The 17,229-nt window shown below is 39.0% G+C and overlaps 1 long non-coding RNA gene and 1 other non-coding gene across 2 annotated transcripts; one reads left to right on the top strand and one right to left on the bottom strand.

The window, feature by feature from the left end:
• Positions 1-10,455: 10,455 nt before the first annotated feature.
• On the bottom strand, positions 10,456-11,116 carry LOC129771657 (uncharacterized). Its single transcript, XR_008742442.1, has 3 exons — positions 10,851-11,116; positions 10,617-10,767; positions 10,456-10,562 (listed from the first exon to the last, which is right to left on the bottom strand). It is a non-coding gene; the product is annotated as an uncharacterized LOC129771657 (long non-coding RNA).
• Positions 11,117-16,593: 5,477 nt separating this feature from the next.
• On the top strand, positions 16,594-16,666 carry Trnar-ucg (transfer RNA arginine (anticodon UCG)). The gene has a single exon. It is a non-coding gene; the product is annotated as a tRNA-Arg (tRNA).
• Positions 16,667-17,229: the final 563 nt, after the last annotated feature.

The raw sequence follows: 17,229 nt of genomic DNA, 5'->3' as shown, positions 1-17,229 counted from the left end.
AATAAACTATAACACCAAAAACGGGTTATTTGATCGAATTGGTGTTCTAGGCTATGTTATAGATTATAATTTTTCGATTTTAGAAAAATTATACACTGAAAAATCCTTTTTTTCATTGTCAAAAATTGATAATAAAGTTTAAAAATGGAATATCTCAAAAACTACATTTAAAAAAATCGTAATTTTTGACACAATAAAGCCCATATTGTCTCCAACAACTGGTAGAAAATTGATCCTGGGAAAATGAAAAATATTTTTTATGGCATTTTAAAATTTGTACGTCTTTTACAAAAAATAAAAAATAACTCAACAGCTATACTGCCGTTCTACGCATAGATGTCCCATGTTACTTTTTGGCAATTTTCACTTTTCTCCATAAAACGATGTTTTTATGCCTAATCTTCCGGAAAAACACAAAAAAGTCATAGTTTGTTCCCAGCTTTTAAAAAAACTACATCAAGTTCAATTGCCCCATGTTGATATTCTATACATAACTGTCCAACCATATATTTTTTTGAAGATCCATATCAAATAAATCGTAAATAAATCAAGTACAAGAATTTTATGTCACGTTTTCAGCAGGGCTATTGTACTCATTTCTGGTTTGGAAGATCGAACTAATTCTTAAATGAATAAAAAAAAGTTTGACAGAACACGTGTATACCTTGTTAGCGAATGCCTAATAAAAACGAGATTTATATTCTGCAAAGCATTGCAGATCACTCCCTTCTTCATAAAACGATGTTTTTATGCATACTCTTTCGGAAAAACACAAAAAAAAACTTATTGATTGTTCCCACTATTTCAAAAACAACTTCAAGTCCAATTGTCCCATGTTGATATTCTAGGCATAACTGTCCCACCATGAATTTTTAAGCCTGCAACCAAGATTGATTGATTCAAATGAAGCCAACTCTTTAAACTTTAAACTCTCATTAAACAATAGTTCTCTATTTATAAAAAATCCAGTGTATTGCTAAACCGAAACGCTTAAAGCTTCTGGTAGACAAATATGCTAGAAAACTTTGTATGCGTTTTTCTCAGTTGCTGATTTTGGAACATGAGACAACTATGCGTAGAACGGCAGTATAATGCCTACACAATTCTCGGCAAAGAATGAAATGTAGAAAATTGTTCTAATATTCACAAAATATGCATTTTTTGAACAAGACTTTGAAAAAATTATCTAAAAAACTGAAATTGTTTTTTCTTAAAAACATATTTTTTTGAATTCTCATAAAAATGTATGAATAGTACTTACAATTTCCAACAAGTCACTCATACATCGGAGCGAGGGCACTGTTACAGGGAAAAACAACACTAACACTAACAACAGCATTATCATGTTCGCTTTGAAAAGCTACTGTGAATGTTCAAATCGTACCATTTTAGTGTGTAGATTATCGCGATTGACATATTCTGCAAACTTTTTTTCTATTTAGAACCATATCAAGAGCATGTCAAACGCAAGAATTTACACACAAAAATGTTACTAGTAAAACATATTTTTTTCAGGAGTCTCCATAAAAAAATGCCATATATTCCAGAAATTATAAAGGATAGAAAGTTGATGTCTCCGACAAAAGTTCATATTTGAATTAGATCCAAAACTCTGTCGAATGGAACTTTATAGCTATCTTGGCTATGAACAAAATTAGGATTAATTGTATTTTTTTCAAATAAAACATGAAATAGTTGATGTTAGAAAACTTTTCCCATCCTCCGATGTATGGGTGATTAATTGGGAATTGTAGGGACTATTCATATAAGTTTCAGCTAAATCAAAAATATGAAATTGAAATGGTTTCTTGTTGATTGGAAAAATCAGTCGTAATTTGAATTAAACATATGATAATGAAAATTGTGAGTTTAGGAAGTTCACATAAGTAAGTTTAAAAAAAATCGAAGAGAGTGGGGTCAGTTGTCGGTTGATATGGCGTGGAATCGCTCTATATAATACTAGCTGATCTGGAAAACGTTGTTCTGTCATACACTGCGTTTCGTAACTATATAGCCACTCCATTTTTCGGAATTTCCAGAGATATGTAAGAAGTCGGTTGAATTGAAGTATATAATGTATATATACTAACTATAAAAACTGTCTCCATTCATAAGATTGACCATTTGAACTTTAACACTGCAAAACGCGAAACATTCAAAAAACTAAAATTCCAGTGTGAACCAGATGGAAAAACTCTCACTCCTTTACAAAATGAACGTCAATTTCACATGAATTACAATAAGTTTCTAATTCGTATGTCATCTTTATTTCTCAATCAGTTCGAATAACCCATTCGGGGTGGTTTCGACCAAACTGCGCCATATTATAGTGTGTATCTCGTTCTACGTAGAAGATACTGCTCGTTTAATCTCAATATTATGCAAAACCATGACATTTTTTGCATGTTGAATTGATGTGACTGATAGTTACTATTGTATCAATTTGGTTTAGTTTCAAGCATGGTACCTAGCCGTTAACAAAAAATGTTAAAAATCAAAAATCAATGTGAATTTCACAAACCTATGTCCGGAATGAAAAGCACATTCAGAAAATGATTTTAAATCCGGACGGTCAAAAGTTGATGATTAAATTTCTCATTGAAGGAGTTGCATAAGGGTAAGTTAGATGCCTTAGTATGGAGTATGGAGTGTGGAGCAATAATTTTCGATCCGGGAAACCACAAAACTCTTCGGTATACAGGACGTGGTCGATTATATGACCCGTTTCTATGTTAGTGGGTAACTTTTTAACTTTGTCTGTAGCGCTGTCCTACATTAATAGAAATTTAACCCCTTTCCTGTTGACCGATTGATCTGAAATTTGGAACACACCTTTATCTCTGCAGTCATTATAAAAGTGCGTATTTCATAATCTTGAAAATCCAAAATGGCGGCCGCTATTAAATGGCGGATTTTATATTTTCTCTAAACCCCATCAATATGGGTATCAAACGAAAGGGCTTGACTAGTAGAACACAGTTATCTATGAAAAATTCAAATCCAAAATGGCCACCAGCAAAAAATGGCGCCATATATATTTTTTTTCCAACCCTTGTCAATATGGGTATCAAATGAAAGGAATGAACACAGTTATTTATGAAAAATACAAATCCAAAATGGCCACCACCACAAAATGGTGCCATATATTTTTTTTTCAGAATTACCTCAAAATGTGTATCAAATAAAAGGGCTTGACTATTAGAACACAGTAATTTACGAAAAATGCAAATCCAAAATGAGCGACGTCAGATTTCCATTACATACCGTTAGTTGTTTCGTTACATGCCTCACGATTTTATCTTAGTCTCATCAATGTTCTAGATTAATGAAGAAAGGGGTGTGATAATTACTAACTGCTACTTGCCTGATTATTTTCTAGCTTTTAGTACATCATCTGTATTGCTATTAGGTTTAATCATAATGAAACCGTTGAACTAAAAAAAATGTTTTGTAATTATTTTATTTTTAAGTTTTTAGTACATTATCTGTATCATTTGTATATTTCTCTACAATGAAACCATACATCAATTTCTTCAAAATTTTGGATTTGCATTTTTCATGAATAACCGTGTTCTACTAGTCAATCTCTTTCGTTTGATACCCATATTGATGGGTTTTGAGAAAAGATGTAATCCGCCATTTTGTCCTGGCCACCATCAATAACTGTATTCTAATAGTCAAGCTCTTTCATTTGATACCCATTTTTATAAGGTTTTGAAAAAAATTACGCCATTTTTCATGAATAACTGTCTACTAGTCAATACCTTTCATTTAATACCCATATTGATGGGGTTTAGAGAAAATATGTAATCCGTCATTTTGTAGCGGCCGCCATCTTGGATTTACATTTTTCATCCAGAACTGTGTTCTGCTTTCGTTTGATACCCATATTGATGGGGTTCTGAGAGAATATGTAATCCGCCATTTTGTAGCAGACGCCATTTTGGATTTACATTTTTCATAAAATTCTGTATTCTACTAATCAAGCCCTTTCATTTGATACCCATATTGATAGGATTATGAAATTATATATAAATGGCGCCATCTCGTAGTAGTCATCTTGTGAAAATACAATAAATAATTGGATTAATAAATAAAAATTGTACCAAACCCGTTTCCATTTAGTCCAGCTACTTAATAACCCCTCCGTTAATAAGTTCTACAATAATTAATAAATAATAAGAATTGCAAATAAAACAGGTGTCCGTATTTAAAAGCAAAATCTCCGGATTACAAAGCATGATTAAAAAAGTGTCCGAATTTAAAATCACGACACGATGAAAGAAATTTCAAATTTCGAACAAATATAACATGATTTTATGGAGTTCTGTGATTCATAACATAGATGAATGTCTTCTAATTCCATAACGCTAATTTTAGCTATGTTATGTCAATATTTTTTAGTAGTTGAAGTTATATTCGTAAGCGCTTAAGCGTCCGGATTTCGATGCATTACTATACATTATTCAGAGCATTAGTCATCGCTAACCACTACTTTTTCGCATCTTTCTTGAAATTTACGGAATCCATCACCAAAGGAGCGTTCATCTTTTGAAGCCAAGAATAAATCCAGTAATTTTTTTTTCACTGTTCTTGAAACTAAGCCTTCTGTCACGTCCAGCTGCCCGCATGGACTCTTTATATTCTCTCCCAAGGATGGCTCAATTTCAGCCTTTCTATATTAGCTAGTAAAGGAAAACACACTCTTATAGGTCACCTAACGAGACGGCGTTTATTAGCTCGATTCTGACCTACTTCCCTAGCTCCTATTTTGTATTACAGTACTCACAAGTGTATTGGGTATTGTGTCAGGACCCGCCGCTGCCTCTGCATCCGCTGGACCAGTTCCAGACCGAAACGCTGCACTGGTTAGGGGTGTTCTGTATCGCCGTATCCTCCGCCTCTTCTGGACCAGTTTCTAACCGGAATATTGCCCCGGTTGGGTATAAGAATGCTCCTTCTTTCGGCTCGATATCTCCTCGAACTCCCGTTCCTTGACTGGTGCACAAGAACCGGGATGTTCCACTCGTTTTCGTTTGTCGGCACAGTTATTGCTAGCTCGTACCACAGAACTCGCGCACAAATGAACTCCGACGTTTTATCTAGTGGAGTCTGAACACAACTTTTCAGACAGGTTTATCAACGATGATGGATGGAATACGTCTCTTCTCTATCTCGTGTCTCAAGCAAGTGCCATCTTCTCCGGCCGGAATTTCCTCCAACCAGCCGAGTAATAATTGGGATCGATTTATCCCGCCAGGAATCCACTCGTACCAATCGTAAAGCCTTTTATTTTGTGGTGTGTAGTGTTGTGGTTGCTGTATATAAACCCTGGTTTCGTGTAATGTTTGTTGCCTGTGCGCCGTCCTTTTAATTCTAGCTAGCTCGTCTTTTATAAATTAAATTTTCATTTCGTTTCATATAGGTTTTATTTTTATTAATTGGGTGCATAGTTTCATTTTTGTGTAAATGTCCCTAAGTAGCTTATTTATTTTTCCCATAGATGTGTGTTTTGCCTTTTTTTTTCTATATTTTAATGCCGTGGGTTGAAATAGAACCCCGAACAACATAAACAACAGGTGACCTGTCACACTACCGCACCGCTCGGGTAAAAAAAAATAATGCAGTTATTTTTTTTTTTAATTAAATCTCTAAATTACATAACTAAGAAATGCATAACGAAATATCAACGAAATTATATACAGACGAAAAATTACCATAAATATCTCAAATATATATTTTTTTGAGTATCATTGAATGAATTGATTCTTTTGGTTGGATCGATTTTGATAGGGTCATTGTCGAGGTCATCGATACGCGTCGGAAAAACGCACTCTTGCTATCACTGCAGATGCGGACAATGATCAGAAACAAGAAACAATCGCTTACTCTTTCCTGTATCTAAACCTACAATCAGAAATACTGAATCAAGAGAACAAACCTCGCCTCATCTCTTATTTTTTCTACTGTCACAAAAAATCCGTTTGGACAAAAATCATACTCTCTCATTAAATCGCCATTCATTCAAACCATTCATACACCCCCATCATTCATCCATCATCTCATAGAACATAATTAGAAAAACTACTTACGACTAGCAATATGTTAGGGTACCCTATTCTAATTTGATTGTTTTATCTACGCAACTCATCTCATGAGAAACGTGATTATAATCGATTAAGTATCCAGTGTTATACTCCAATATATTTGTCGCACTCCTCTCACATCGAGAGCATAAATGTCAAACATATGGAATACAACCACTGGGTATTTTTAATTTGTAAATGGTGGCTACATGTATACGCAACCTTACAAAACGAATGTCGACTTGTTGACGTTTCTGATCTACTGTCTATTGTTTCGTGATTGTTCATCGAGAACGTCAAGAGCGGTTCACATGTCACGCTGTTCTCGTGTGGAGAAAATGAAAAATTCGCGATCATGATGAGGCCTACACAGGAAAGTATGCATCCCCTAACGAAAATGTTTATCTTTCTTTTAGGTTCTCATCGTGATGGAAGATATCGGAAAAGGATAATGCGGAGAAACGGAAGGAAGTATCCGATCATGATGTTCCCGCGTTTTCATTCCCGCAATTTAACTTTTGAGGTTAATTGTTCTGGACGAAATAAACGATTGATGTAATACTCTTTTATCCGGGCTTCAAGTGGATAGCCGGCCATACTCCAAGACTCCGACCAGAGAGGTCCTCCAACTCATACGACGACGTCCCACGCTTACTTTTGACCCGACATGGCAGGAACTGACGACCATATTTGGCATTGTAGCTTTCGGCCGCGCTAGATTGCTTCATGTTTCTACGATAGACAAGCTGACCAGGGACGAATGACTTTGCAAACTTCCGATGACGTAGGTTGTATTTGGAACTGGACGACTCATGAGCTTTGACTAAATTCTGACGATATCATATAGATCAGCGAACATTTGCTTTTTACGTTCTTCTCGTTAATCCGGGGTGAGTGATTCTTCATGACTAGCCAAACAGTGATCCGATCCGACTTCTGACAACTCGTGACCGCGCGTGATGAAAAACGGAGTGTGACCTGTCGACGAGTGAACACTAGTATTGAGAACCATTTCAATTTCCGGGATCTTTGTGTCCCACAATCGCTGATCCTCCTGGACGTACGTCCTAATTGCGGCGTTGATCGTTCGGTTAACTCTCTCTACAGGGTTGGCCTGCGAGTGATATCTTGAATTGAGCCAGTGAGTTATCTTGAACCGATCCAAGAGTTGCTTAAACTCTTTTGAAAGGAAACAACTCGCGTTATCTGTGATAATGATTTCTGGTACAGAGTTTATTAGAAACCACTGGTCCTTTAGAATGGAACACAAGGATGAACTAGCGACATTTCTGACTGGCTGTATCATGACCCACTTTGAGAAGTAGTCGGTCGCGACCAATATGTGCTGGTTTCCGCGCCGACTGCGGGGGAGGGGTCCGATATAATCGACTGACACGATCTGCCATGGACGACTGGCTAAGCGCATCTTTCCCATTTCTGGAGCTACCGGTACCGAAGCTGCTTTGACTTCTTTGCAGGTAGCACACTGCTGACAGAATCGGCGAATTTCAGTTGCCATCCGGGGCCAGTAAAATCTCTGCCGTACCCGGGCGATTGTTTTATCGTATCCTGGATGGAATACTTCGTCGTGGCAGTTCTTCAGAATCTGGGCGATTTCTCCTGCTTTTGGGATCTGCTTCCATTCGAATCGGGAATCATATGGGTGGTCTTGGCTAGTCACAAATTTGTACAACCTAGAGTTTTCGATTCTGAAATCGACGTAATCTTCCGGTCGTTCCGCTACTTTCTGCAGCATGGAAGTATACCAAGATGTTTCCGGTACATCTTGAACCACAGCAACGCTCCGCGATAGGGCGTCAGGGACCACATTCTCCTTGCCTTTGCGGTGAACTACCGTCATATTATACTGCTGCAGATCAAGCGCCCATCTACTACACCTGGATCCAACCTTTCATTTAGTGGTGAGGATGTGAGTGAGAGCGGAGGAGTCGGTCACTACCGTAAAGTGATAGCCTTCGATGTAACCACGGAAAGCATCGATAGCGAGAATTGCTGCCAAAGCTTCTTTCTCTGCTGCGTGGTAGTTCTTCTGTGGCGTCGTCAACTTATGCGAGTAGTATGAAATGACACGTTCTCCGTCCTCTTGTTGCTGAGTTAGCACGGCAGCAACCGCCACATCACTCGCATCCGTTTGAATCACAAACTCACGTGAAAAGTCTGGACTCCCGAGAATAGGGGCTGATATAAGACGCTCCTTGATCTCGCAAAACGCCAGTTCAGCGTCATCATTCCAATGAATGACCTTCGACTTAGTCTGTAACAGGTCAGTCAGGGCGGACGTTGTCCCACTGAAGTTTTGAATAAATCGGCGATAATAATTTGCCTTTCCTAGGAATCTTCTGAGCTTGGTTACCAAAGTCGGTCGTTCATATTCGACGATTGGCCTGATTTTTTCGGGATTCGCTCGAAGACCATCAGTACCCAGAAAATAACCTAGGAATGGAATTTCGCTCACTCCAAACTGGGACTTCTCCAAGTTTATACTAAGGTTAGCCTCTTTCAGACGGCGCGCAATTTCAACGAGAAGCTGCACGTGATGCTCGAACGTTTCCGTGACTACGACGATGTCGTCAAGGTACACGAAAACGTACGGCTCCAGTACACCATGACCTAGAACATTGCCCATTAATCTGGCCAGTGTGGCCGGACTGTTTACTAGACCGAAAGGCATTCTGGTTTACTGGAACAACCCTTTGCCCTGCACACAGAATGCCGTGTATTTTCGCGAATTCGGTTCCAATGGAACCTGCAAAAAGGCTTCTGACAAGTCGATTGTACTTAAATATTTCGCTTTGGGAAGCTGTCCCGGATACGACCAGGGTGGGGCAAAGGGTATGCATCACGCACAGTTCTCTCGTTGATTTTGCGCGCGTCTAAACAGAGTCTAACTTTAGTAGGCTTGATTACAGGTATTTGGAGTTCATCGCCACTAGCTGACTTCAAGCAAATGTGTTTAGGTGCACTGCAAAGCTTCTTAGGCTTTAATCGGGCAAAGACCCTTTCGCTAATTATAGTGAAATTGCTCCCGCTATCCAAAAGAGCTTTAAGTGGAAGGCTATAAATTGTAACATCCACAAAGGGACGATTATCATTTGGAAATGGATAAGTGATGTTACATATTTCCTCGGTCCGGGAATAACAGTTTTCGGTTGTGATTTCCCAGAAAACTGGTGGAGTTTTGAAGTTAGTTGGTGGAGTTACGCTTCCGAATTCTGCGAACGGCGATTTTCGTCCGCTCATGGTCCGTTTTTTAAACAATACGGACAAAAGCTAGTAGGAAAACCAGGTAAGCCACAATTTTCACAGAAAAGGCGTCGCATTTGGCGACACATAACCAAATGATGACCAGGAGTCCCACAATTGAAGCAAGTGTTGGGTCCTGGGGGTCTGTGTCCTCGAACTACTTGCTCAAGAGTAAGTTGAGGACGAGAAGAAGTGCCAGATGAACCGGCAACTGGTGACTTTGGTCTGTTTGAATTCAGATTTGATGGTAGTTTTGGCGAGTCGCGGGAGACACCAGTTTTAGTCGGTTGTGCATTCCTCAACTGACTTGATGAATTTTGTTGGTTCTTATTTTGACTGTGTGGCTCCTTGAATGGACCTGAAAATCGCTTTTGTTCTTGTGGTGTTTGTAACTGGGGTGGTTTTGGATGGTCTCTACGAGACGTGTCCTGATTGTCGATCGCTTGCACCGTCTTCTCATTTTCAAAAATTTTGTTATACGCTGAGAAATTCAGAGCGTCTAGCTTCTGATCCGCTGCCACAAGTGTTTCGAGGCTAACGATCGGAATGAAAGTCATTTGCCTTTTGTAGTCGACTCTCATGTTTTGCTGCAAAATTTAGACCTTCTCGTGGTCTGGAATCTGTATGCACATCGTTCTGAATAACTTTTCCATTTCAAAATAGTATTCGTGAAACGATTCTTGTTTCTGCTGTCTCCGCTGATAGATCTTCATTTTGATCAACGCATCTAGGTCTGGGTGCATATAAGTACGACGTAATGCGAACACTAGATGCTCCCAATTCATCAACCGTCCGGTTGATCGTTGCGTCATATCCCACTCTACATTGTTGTGTCGAATCGGTCCCAACAAATGGTGTCGACAACGATGCCGATATCGTGCCATTTTGCAATGATTTTGTCGACCTACCCTTCGTATTCGACAACCAATTATGAGCCAAGGATGTGCCAATCTGGCACCACGTCGACCGATCGCAGCACTGCTTGAATCTTATTATAGCTTTGTTTGTGTTCTAGAAAATTAAAATAAAAAGTGCAGAAAAGCGTTCTTTATAATCATTTTTATTAAACGCATAAGACGATAAGACGATAAGCTGATCATTCAACTCTGGTAATACCATCATCATTCGAAGCATCCTCCTCATTCAATTCGTTAACATCACCGGCCGGGATTTTCATACGTTATAATGAGGGAGAAAGTGCGGCAGCAACAGCTGAGATAAAATAAATTTTAAAGCCTAATCTTCTATCGTCTTCGCTAGTAATACCATTCTATTTATCCTCCTCAGTTTAGCCGTAATATATCGTAATTAATCGTTTCATCTTATTCACATCCTCGCTAATCATTCTTCAATCACTAGTGTTCCAGCTGCATGTTCTCCAGGACGGGTTTGGTGCATGACATTTGTGCCGCAACAGCTGAAATAAGATGAAGTTTACTTTTGAGAATAATGAAAATATAAGCCTACCGTGTTAGCAAGTCATTTGATTTGGGAAATTACCTTTTACTGTTGCAACCATTCAACCACTGCTTCAATGTTTTGTTTTTAAATGTAGCACTCGCTTTCGTGTTTTGAATGACAGCTTAGCGAGAAAGAGAGAAAGCAAAGCTACAGTGATCGCTCTGTTCAAGTTATCTTGTAGAATTATAGCTGAAACTATAGACATTGTTGCCTGCGGGAGGCAAGGTGAGGTAATATTCCAGCACTTTTGTAGCACTTTTCGTCGCTCGGCCGACATGGTGTCCATAACTGCTCGAAAATATAGGAATCTGGGATACCACTTCAGGGTTGATCCCGTGAAGAGATGTATAGCAGATTCGAACAATTCCCGATCGGATACATGTTCGGCAAGTGATAGGGCTTGAACTAATTCTAGGAATTCGTTCAGTCCTAAACCTTGATCACTTCCACTGTACTTTGTGATATTCCATTTGGATACCGGTAAAGTATGACGTGACTGATAAGGTGAAAAATACGAAATAGGTACGCTATTATGAACAGGTTGCGGATTGGGCACCGAAGCACCCGCAGTGGCGGTTTTCTGAGTGCGAGATACAAATGGATGAAGTGAATATCGATCAAATGGATGAAGCTTTGGCTCATTTCTAGGATAAGAGAATCCTTCAGTTAGATTGAAAGGTGGAAAATTCTGACTGGGACTACAAGAATCAAATGGATTATGTAAAGAAGAAGAGGTACGGTCAGTTTGAACAGCCATGTTTCTAACATCCTTCCGTTTTGCTAACTCTTTTTCAATTTCGTAGATCTTTGCATGTAGTGAACGGATCCAATCGAAATAGTTTTTCCTCTTAACCATTGGCTGATTCGTTATCTGTCTGCTAATGTTCTGTTGATTTATTTCGTCTCTTTCGTCTCCACTCAAGTTAACTTCGTCAATCGCTACTGCGGAAGGAGATGGATTCTGAACATCCTCCGGTGTTTCAACATCGTCTTGTTGACCTAAAAACTGATCCAACACTCCGACAATTTTTACTAGCAAGCTTTGTATCCCACTGTGGAGGTTAGGTGAACTTCTGGAGTTTGTTAGTAACCGAACTATTTTCGCCCCGTAGTGTACTAATCGGTGATGCAAAACGTGTTGCTTCTCCTCATCCTGCTCTAAATCTACCATGGTAATTAGATTCGTACATAGACTCGAACATTCAGTAAGGTCGTTCGTGGGATCGGCTGGAAGGAACATGGAAGTTTCGTTATTCCCTTCCCCCTCCGCCTTTTAGCGATCTTTCAAAAACTTCCGTCTACGGGCGAGATTCATGTCTCTGGTAATAATAACGCATCTTGCCGTTAACTCATAATCGAGTTCTTCTTCAGTGAGATAGTCTACTCTCATACCATAATACCATTTCATCAAACGAGTACTTGCTTCGTCGTAAGTAAGAACTGAATGTGCCATTTTAATCTTTTTTTTTTAATTACGAAAAACCTAATGAATCAACTAACGAAAAAAATAAATTTGTATTGAACCAAAAACTTCAGTTAGTGAAGTTAAAAATAAGAAAAAGATAAGCATGTATATCCGAAAAAACCCAAAAATAAACCACAATTCCGAAAAATCACAAAATTTCAAGAAAATATTATCAAATATCACGACTATTGCGAATGCCGTGTAACAAAACCTGATCCGAAACTCAATACCGATGACTGACGGAGTAAATACAGGATTTTCAACTCTGTTTCCTATAAATGACCACTTCCGACAACACAGTAAATAGTATCGGCGAGTTGTCTTATCGTCATCCGCTTTAACCTGCAAATTTCCTTCTGCAATCGTTCCTCAAAAAAGAATCACACTACGTGATAATTGAAAAGAATTTCTAATTCGTTGAAATTTCTCCGGGAGACCGGTAGAAAAAGGGATTTACTTCCGGTTTGGGAAGTAAACCACTTTTTCTTTTGCGTTGGGCGCCAGTGAAACTTAGGCCTGTTCTCTCCTGCCCTATTTCCCTAGCTCCTCACTCTTTACAGGGTACTCACAAGTGTCGTGTGTCAGTGTCATTCTTCATTTGATAACGGATGTCTTCATTCGTATCAGCACCCTTCTTCCACCCAAAAAGAAAAAAAAAACAAGAATGATTATTTTACATGAACATTTCCATGGTGAATTTTCTCTCTAAATAATACCACCAATCACTGAGCAAAGGTGAATGAACTTTCAATTTTAGTGCTTCTATGAAATGAATAAAGAAGAATCACGTTCATTTAAAATTTTAAAAGATGTGATTATTATGGTCGTGGATGTCACCCCTTTGAGGGTGAGACCCGAAGTGCAAAGCAATCGCCGACCCCCGCACCCCATACACTACGCCTCTGTCCGTATCTCTCACGCTACGGCGGCAATGACAGTGGATGCAGCTATGTGTGAATATGTGGCTATACAAATCCTATTCCATCGTGGAGGTCAACAACTATATATACCCGTACCCTAAAGGTCACGAAATCAATTCTCGCTCCCAACTGCCTTGCTTCGGAATGAAAGTGAAGACTTTGATTCGAGTGCCGAACCAGTCAAAAGGATAAAAATCACTATAACAGCCAACAAAAAAGATATGCCCTTTAGAAAAATTACTCTTGAGTCAAAATGGTCCCAATTCCTGTGGAAAACTTATATTTCCTACTAGCTGACCCGGCGAACTTCGTCCCACCCAAAATTATTGTTTTGATATGAATTCTTTAGAGCAAATTTTCAGAATACAACAAATACAACAAAATAAAGGCGGTTCAAAAGGGATCTTTCCTTCTTCGGATTTTGCGGTTAGCAACACATTTGGCCTTCCTTTTATTTATATAGATAGGAATGCGTTATTACGCCTGAAAATCCATTTCCACTTTCAACAAAGATCAATATTGAATAGCGCAAACATCGAATGGACCGACAACGCATATCATGATGTAATTTTAAAACATATTCTCTTCAGAGTTTTCCGAGAATTTTCCGATTTTTCTCTCCATAACATTGAACTGCGGGCAGAGACGAATACACAAAAATAAAGATGGATCAAATCGGACGATTCCTTCTTTGGGTTTCGCGCTTAGCAACACATTTGGCCTTACATTTTTATTTATATAGATAGTCCAAAACAGATGAAAGCTTTCTTCGTAATCAAAAAGATTCATGTTTTCATATGTCGATTTCATTTGGATCTACACAATAGAGTCCAAAAAAGAGGTTTCAAAACCTCGTTTGAAAAGTAAATCTTAATAATCACTCCTCCAGAAACATTCACAGATACATTTCATCTATACCACGCTTCCGAACAGGAGAAAAAAAGGTGCTCGAGAAGCGGTCCGCCATTCACGGCACCCATTTGCCATTCAAGCCCCGATTGATTCCACCCGAATGTCGATTTAGAACCCATGGAAATTACTTTTTCCCATAAACCAGCTGGCTGCGAGAGAGTGTTCGAGCTTTCAATTGTTTTTCCCTTCCCTGGTCACCGCCCGGGCTGTGGATTATTGATCAGATGTTCTCCTTAAGAAGCATTTGGGCGTTTGGTCCATCTGAAATTTTTTCCCACTTCCATTATCATCGGAGGGTCAACGAAGAAACGAGCCATTTTTGGATTATTGAAATCGCTTAGGTCACACATCGTTACAGCATTTCCGAACGAACTAGTAAATCAAGGTTCATTTTTCTCGCGATGTCCGCTCTTGACCGTGAGCACTCATCTTTTGATAGCATTTGCTTCGGGTATTATTTTCGGCCGATTCCCAACCAGATACGCTTCAGGACGGTAAACAAGCCATAATCGGTCGAATCCGGCTTGGATTCGGTTATCAGCCGATAGTTAATAGTCACATCCGAGCGAGTGTTTTTGTTGTTATCTAAATGTCATTCATGAGAGTGTTGATTTCGCGCGCACTATTTCATCTTTGTTTGTCTAATCGAGTGTAATAAAATTTATCATGAAAAAGGCATAGTATATATGGATTGAATGGTAACAAATTGCGGTTATATATACATAGAACACACGTAGGAAGTTTTGACACGACTCCACACATAACAACTCACCGTGCAATGTTTGTCTGGGCTGCAACGCTGGATAGGATTAGTATCGCTACTTCATTTATATCAATCCATACTCACAGACAACCAATTCGGATCATAGCCTCGTTCATAATTCGATTAGCTCCAAGTGCTTAACCGAATTGACTGATTATCATTATTTTTTTTTTCTTTTGCACTACTTTTTCCCCAGACTAGCGAGATGAAGTGAAGGAGCGAAGGAAAAAAAAACGAAGGGTCAACAAATATACTCTCTTGCGTGTAACGAACGTATCCGGCTTGAATGCACCGTACGAAATTTGCGTACAAACAAGCATTAGAGCATAGCCGCGTCAGGATGTGGGACATGGTATGTGTGTTTTTCCGACTGAATGAAATCGGATCCGTATCATAACAAGTGTTGTTCATAACTTGACAATGGGTGGGTTGGGTGAATGAGTGTGATATAGAAATATCAGCAGTGGAAAAGTGGATCGGATTCGGATAACACAAGCCTTGAAGGTGAAGTAATCAGTTGTTGAGTTTCAAATTAAAACTGCCAAAAAATTGTACACTATGAAGCATGAGAATTTTTTTTTGGGTTTTTAGTTGTTTTCACTGACAATAAGTTCACATTATTTTGATTTCAAATTCAAAACAAGGAAAAACAAACAGCACGTTAGTTATTCAATCAAGTTCAAAGTAGAACTTAATATCGAACAATGCCAAAAACTCAAACTAGAATGTTCAAAATTTCAAAATTCTCTCTCCATGAGACTTCACATAGCCATTAATTTTTCACCAATTCTATATTTTCTAAATCACTGAAAGATTATGAGCTGTTCTGCTCCGTTTATTCATTTAATTAGTTGAATTTAACTGCCCTACTATAACGGAAAGTGTGAAAACAACGATTGACAGAAGCGGTTGTACGGAGAATTTTTTTCAACATAATCTCTGCAGTTCTCGAAGCCTCGAGTTGACGCTTGAAATGCATATTATAGAAAGAAAACACAGCATATTGGAAGCAATTGAGTAGAAAAGTCCCCACACAAATGTCTTTTTGTTTAAACTGTTCGGAAATAATCGAATACATAACTACAGCAGGGAAGAAGAAAAAAAAAACTAGGGCATAAAACTGAAACTATTACAACCTAGGCATAATGAGAAAATTGGCCACGCTGTTGAAAATGCATCCATCCGTCCCGTCCCGGCGGCGAGGTGGGTTTTTTCGTTCGCGTTTGATTTTTTTTTCGCTCCTCTTCCTGAATCGGACTCTTTCATCTCTCCCCCTTGTGCGCTTCTGGCGGACCCAGAATTGCGCTAGGCTTAACACATCACTGCGTTGCACGATGCCCTTCCCAAAATGCAGCTTCTGTGGGCACAGAAATAAAAGGAGAGCAATCATTGCGCGGCGGTTGGCCGGTGGCGGATCCAGCAGCTGACGACAATGACTCGGAATCGGAGCGGATATCTGGCGGAACAGAGGTGAAAAAAATCCAACTTATCGGCTCGTAAATAGTTTTCCATCATTCAGAGTGGAAACGATTGGTTCCACATGAATCGGAGCGGAGGAAACAATTTATATTCCTCTCTCTCTCCTCGTTTTTCATGCAACCATGTAGCTCTTCTCGGTGGAACCACTCCATCGTTGACTTGGGTGGTGGCCGCCAGCTGATGCTGGAATGCATCATGTTTACTGCGATTCTTGTACCAGCATAGCCAGCGTCCTTGCAGCCCGGCCGTGTGGCCTAATGGAGAAGGCGTCGGACTTCGAATCCGAAGATTGCAGGTTCGAGTCCTGTCACGGTCGACCAGATTTCTTTTTTATCTCAGTCTTTATGTAGGGGAAGAGGTGATAAAATGGACATGCTAAGGAATATGCCCTTTTACTGCGTCCACATACTGCTAGAATTTCCGTTTTTCGAAGAATATGATGAATAGATATCGGACGATTTTTACTATAAAAAATAAAAATAGTTCATTTTTCATTAAAAGAAAAAAGTCGTCAAATCGCACAAATTTTTAGTGTGTGGTTGAAATGATCACATGGAGCTGGTAAAATGAACAATAACACATATCATGCTCAATAGGATAGATTTATGTGTAGTTGCTTATCAAAATTTGTTTCAATCATTGGCGGATTTCGTGCCAACTCGTCTATGGCAGTGGCATGACCCTCCCAGAACCTAATGAAACTTTCTGGGCGTGAAGACCTTACCTAATTAAGCAACTTGGCATACTTAGTTTTCCGAAAATTTATCTAGACTAACATATGGAAAGGGCCAAATATTATTTTGACCATTTTTTATAAATTTTTTTTAATTCGAAAATGGTAAGTCCTACAAAAAAGTGATCTATGGGAGAGTTTTCGGA

This window comes from Toxorhynchites rutilus, chromosome 2 (genome assembly GCF_029784135.1).
Source record: "Toxorhynchites rutilus septentrionalis strain SRP chromosome 2, ASM2978413v1, whole genome shotgun sequence".
In the NCBI taxonomy this organism is placed as follows: domain Eukaryota; kingdom Metazoa; phylum Arthropoda; class Insecta; order Diptera; family Culicidae; genus Toxorhynchites; species Toxorhynchites rutilus.
The sequence above is the reverse complement of the archived record's forward strand: the minus strand, read 5'-3'. Positions and strand labels throughout refer to the sequence as shown.